This window comes from Cynara cardunculus (genome assembly GCF_001531365.2).
Source record: "Cynara cardunculus var. scolymus isolate 2C chromosome LG 14, CcrdV1, whole genome shotgun sequence".
Lineage (NCBI taxonomy): Eukaryota > Viridiplantae > Streptophyta > Magnoliopsida > Asterales > Asteraceae > Cynara > Cynara cardunculus.
In genome coordinates, this window is record NC_037541.1 from 10245877 (window position 1) to 10252396 (window position 6520).

Sequence of the window (6520 nt, forward strand, 5' to 3'; positions counted from 1 at the left end):
TCTCAATCTCTAAGTGTTCCAATAGACCGTTTTATAGGGCTTCATTTATAGGATCAAAATATAAAACGTCATATCTAAATGTGTTGTAAAAAGTATATATGACGTTTTTGGACGTTTTAACAAGTTTTTTGGGACATTTTTAATACAAAGTTTCGAATTAGTAACTTTATAGGACACTTTTGAGAAAGTGTCTTATAAACTCAATTTTTATAGGTCATTTGTTTTTATAGGACAATTTTTCAAATAGTGTCTTATAAAGTTGCTAATGTGACGTTTTATATTAAAAGTGTTCTAAAAAACTTATTACGACGTCAAAAATAGTCATATAAACTTATTACAACGCCTTTAGATAGGACACTTTATTTTTTTGGTCCTATAAACTAAGTCTTATAAAGAGGTCTAGTAGGACACTTAGAAATTGAGAGTGTCCTATAAACCCGATTTTGTTGTAGTGTTACAAATTAGTTATGTAGAAACCGGCTAAAAGTTACAAAAACCGTAAAAACCAATTTCATGTGTTGTTTCATTTAAAAACCAACTGTGAAAATCAACAAAAACCATCCAACAGTTTTGAGATTTTAAGCTATGATTCATTCACGTGTTGATTTTTGTGTATAAGTTCACGTATAACCATATTTTCGATGTTTTCTTACACGCAAAACACTGTTTGATGTTTCATCTATGAAACAAAACTGAACATTTGCATGTGTTGTTTGATCAACGAAACAATACATACAAATTGGATTTTACGATTTTTAACTTTTATATGATTTGCCCTCTAATTATATAACACATCCAGCCACAAGGGTGGTGCCTGATTGGTTTGAGCTTGACTCCAAATGTCAAAAGTATCAGGAGATCCCAGGTTCAAATCCAAGGAGGAATAAAAATCTTCTTGTGGCCATGGAGGTTCAAATGTGATGACTCCGGGCTATCTGCAAAGCAGGTGATCATCCTGAGATTAGTCGGCTTGCATAACGGGTTGGATATCCAAGTTAATAAAAAATTATACATATATATATATATATATATATATATATATACATATACAAACTTGGGATCATGTGAGACCAATGGTTTTTCGTGAGACCCGTAAGACCAATTCTCAATCATTGGATTAGATCTATAATTTGACAATCTAAATATTCATAAAAGCCACGAGATTTCTCAATAATCACAAAATTGCCACCGTGCAATTTAGACCGTTAGATCATTAACTTATAAAGTTGATCAATGAACATAAATTGGTCTTACGGATCTCACAAAAAACCTTTGGTCTCACGTAAACCCAACCCTACATATACATATATATAACACATCCATGAAGTTGGTGGACGAGATAAGTAAATGTCCAAAATTATGAGATTTTATTTTCGACAACAAAATCTTTTTGAAATAGGTATCTTTGAAATGTGCAAGTACATTTTTGTACAATATCTTAACTTCCAACCTCATTAATATTCTTCCATACTTACACCCTGTTAACCCCCACCTCTATTAATACATCCAAGGGCAAAACGGTAATTGTCAAATCAATTATTGTTTGATTAGATAAATTGGAAAGAAGTCAGAGAAAAAGTGTATTCAAATGTTTTCCAGAAAAAAATGGAAAGAGATTTGTAGCATAAAATACATTGTTTAACACTCTTAAATTTGGAAAGAACGACTAATTTAAATTTTTCAATAATACAACAAATAAATGATAAATCATTTTCTATAAATCATTACTTCAACTATCTCGAATAGCAATTCTAGATTTAACATCAATAGATGATAAACCAGACATTACGTAAGGATTAGGTCAAGGTCGAGTGTTACTAAAACCTAAAAATGGTCGTTATCTCCAAATGTGGAAGATGTTACTGAATAGCTAAAATCCTTCTCGTGTATGTGTCTAGCACTCAACTCATCACAGTGTTGCTAGCATCAAACCCCAACGAAAACATGATTCACATGTCGGCAAATAAAGAGGTTAGTCTTAACGTCTAGTGAGTTCAAGTAGTTTTCATCATAAATATAAAACAGTACAACTGAAAGACTGTTTATTTAAAACATGGTTTCTCAAATTAAAATGTATTTATCGTAAAAGCAACTCCTTTATGAAACCCACTACTTTGGTGATGAAATCTCTAAATCTTAATACTCATTCAATACAAATTCAAAATTCAACACTCACTCTAGAAACATAAAGAAGGTCCAAGACTCAATTATTTTAATCATGGATAAAAACTCTAATATTCATAATGCCCCAAAATAGCAAATAAGGTTCAAAACCTAAAACCACGAATATTAGAAGAATACTTTATTCAAAAATGTTATCCCAAATTCAAGTCACAAACACATATTTAATCAAGATCAAGAACACAAAAGTTCAAATATGTCGGCATGTGTATTGATGTTCTTGAAGTACAGAGTTCTTGATACAAGATGATGTCTAGATTCTCACACACTAGCTTTGCTCTCAAAGATCTCAGGTAATGATGACTGGTGATCACCACAACTAACAAAACAACCTTATTTATACTAAAGGATTACAGGGCAACAAACTAAATGCAAAGCATTAAAGACTACATTATAAAGCAATGTTAAAACACTTTAAGCACAAGAACTTGAATACAATATTTTAACTCAACAATCTCCTCCTTTGGATTCAAGTCCAAAAACAGAAATTCTTCAGATCTATAAATCTTCAACTTTAGCAGCAATGATCTTTAGAATTCATTCATAAGCTTGACTTTGATAGATATGATCATTCATGGCTTATATACAATCTCCCCTTTTGAGTAACAGATTATCTTTTTGCACTTGTCTTTCTTCAAAACTTTAGAACATTTACAATCTCCCCCGTTCTTTGATAATCTCCCCCAAAGAACAATCTTTTACAAACAATTTCAAGCTCCCTCTAAACTTGATATTATCCGTAACATCCCCCGTCCCCGTGGTTCGGAACGGGTGGTGTCACCAACGGGACTTAGTTTAAAGACACAAACATTTCAGAACTACTAATAAACTCCAAACGTAGATTAACTTCTAAAACTTGCTTTACAATAAAAAATATTACATTCTAACAATTATTTATAAGCTTAGAATATTATACATCTACAAACAAGTTTACCAACTCCAAAAAAAGTCAAACGCTCGATCTCAAGTCTCGTCCCTATCAGTATCACTTGGAACCTGCCGTGTCAGAAAACAAGAACACGGCTGAGCACRGGGCTCAGTGAACAGATTGTAATATAAACTTGAAATAATAATACGTAATATCAATAATAAAGCGGAAGACTTAAAAATCAATKAAACTGAATTCATAGAAAATCAAGATGTTTCACAATTCTCATTTCAAAACATCATTTAAAATAAAATCCGTCAATTTCTGTAGTGTTCGTGGGGTGGCCAAACCACACGAACTATCGGGCCGGCGTGCGGGCACACACCCCGAGTCCCCCGTGAATTTAACCACGGTCACATGTGGGTAATCCTAGGATCGATCCATCCGCCCTGGAGCCAATAAAATCGGCCTAGTCCACAAGGTGGGTTCACGTAAGCCACTATTGGGCCTAACCGTGTGGACCAAATTCACCTGCAGGACGCCATGACTACAAAGCTGCTATAGAAGGCATCCCAGATAATGTGCCCATTAATTGAGTTGTTCTGAAAACCAATAAAACTAAGCATGTGCCACTACCCGGATGACGTTAATAAAAAGTCAAGCTTCAAAGTACTTCATAAAACTTGAAACTACTTCAAAATATGAGAATCAAATTAACAAACTTAAAATATTCAAACATACAATTCAACGGACTAAAATCAAGTGTTCACGATAAAGATTCAAGAGCTTATATATATATATATATATATATATATACACACACACACACACACACGTAATTTATTGACCACTTTTAAGCGATCAATCACAAAGTGGTGAACCACTATTACGAAGGGTCAACTACAACAACTAGTTGCCCAAAATTCAAAGAAAGTGAAATTCGTACCTTAAGCAGAATAGAGAAGTAAAGCACGATCAAACGAGATTCACATAAAGTTCGACTTGCTTGCGTGCCTAACGAATGCACAAATCGGTTATTATTTAAACGACGTAAAATCATATCATAATTCTACTAATAAATTACTTAGGTCCTACATGTTTATAAACAACTTAAACTTCAAATAGGACGGCCTAATATTCATTAAGAAATCGATTCAACACTTAACTTTATATAATTCCGATTCGACTTTTAACAGCTTTTGACCCTCATTTTCATGAGTATTTTTACCCCACTTAGAGATCAATACAGAAAATACTCTATAATTGAAAGTTATAGTATGATATGCATTGAAACTACTAGTTTTGGAATCACTTCATTTGGATTATCCATCTATTTTATAAGAATTTTATAAAACAGCAGATTAATCCCAGATACAATGCAAACAGCCCCGAAAACATACTGTTTCGAGCCACTTAGATTCATAACTGGATTTTCGACCTACATGAAAGTTGTAGTATATATTAAGAGCTTTCTAACTGTAAAATACGAGCTTATTCTGACTTACGGTTTGTAAGTTATACACTGTCAAAGTATGGACATGCCTAGTCGGTAAAATTCGATTCCGCAATTCTCGACTAACTTTTATAATCCAAATTCCATGATTCGCTACATTTATGTGCTATAAACATACTTCAACATACTAAATAGTAAAACAAGTCCAATGGTCGCTAACTTAAGCTTAATCATGCATTTTTACTCTTTTCGGCATTATATCGAACAATTGGTGTGCCGTTAAACATATACACCAAATCTAACCATATTGAAACCATAATCCACCATTTTAGTTTCTACATCAATTTAACCAATCCTAACATTCTAAACATGAAATATATCATGTTTTTAACAATATCCATCTGTAAACTTAGACATAACATAATTTATAAACCAGTCTAAAAAATGCTAACGTAAACACCCTAATAAAAGTGAATGAAATTTATACCTTTATGAAGGGTTCGAAGAGTGGATTCTGAATATATAATCGTTACCTCGATTCTTTTAACGATTTGAGAGATATTTTAGAGAGAAGAAAAATTTGAGAGAGGAAATGAGACCTAGAGAATGGCGGTGAAGGAGCAGCAACGAAGAAACAACGATGCATATGGTTTGTTTGTTTATATATATATAATACATATATAGAGGTTGGTTATTATATAACTCTTTACATTTAATTTGATGAATATGTGATTTCATAAAAGTTTTGATTGTTTCATAATATAAAGTATTGATCATAATTAATGAATCATATTCATCTTTCATAAATATTCAAATCATAATAAATAAACTCTAATCATATCTATATATATCTCAATTAATTGGGTTGCATTGGTTGTACAAATGAACATAGTTGTATTTGAAATATATCCTACATATATATATATATATATATATATATATATTTATCTATATATATATATATAATTAATAAAAGTTTAAGAGTTTGGCGGTTTTAATCCCTCAATAGTTATCGATCGTTATTTAAGTATGATACAATTTAGATAAGTTAACGAGAATGTGTTTTTAAAACTCGAGTCTTACATTATCTTCTTTTCAACAATCTCCCCCTGAACTTTGTAGATGACAGACTTGTAATCTTCCTTTGTAATTATCTTCATTTATCTCCCTTTTTACATTATCTCCCCCTTAATCACAACATGTCAATAATTTTCAGTAATAATCTTCACTAATTCAAAAATAATTTCCCCTTTGACAGAAATCTCTCAAACAATTTTCATTCAATTTCCTTATCTCCCCCAGAACTCCAATATTCATTTTACAAGCTTTCATCCATTTTGAAATTTTTCTCCCCCTTATGATGTGAATGAGGGGCATAAACATCATACCACGAAATGAATGATCAAGGAATTTATAACGTCAATTCATAGAGTTTTAGGCAAATCTTTTCAAATTCACTTATTTGTAATGAGATTAGGAAAGAACCATATTCAACATATGAATTCGTTTTCAATCTTTTATAAAAAAAAAAGATTGGCCTGTTAATACAAAAAATATATTTAGTACAACGAATGTACTTTATATGTGAGACTTTTTAATGTTCTACTTACCGGGACTTCCATTCAATCATTGATAACTTGAGAAAAGCGTATCTATGAATGTTAAGACAAAATAATAGATATCATGTGAAATTTGTGGAGTGTAGAAAAGATAAAGCAACTAATGCTTCAATATAAACTCAAATTGATAAATAGTATGGACTACACAAATTTATCAGACTCTATTATGACCAATAAGATTTTGAAGGGGGGACATGTATACTTCTTTTTCAATATCAGTATTCTCCAAATGAGAAACCAATAGATTATGAGTTGCGTGTCCCAAGTGTTATTGAAACACTTATCCTTTGAGAGATAAATGAGTAGTTGGTGGGGTTTTAAACAAGAGTTGGCATGGGCTTTGCCGTTTTCAATATTAGTCTCGAAAGAATTGAGAACTAATATATTATGTGTTTACCC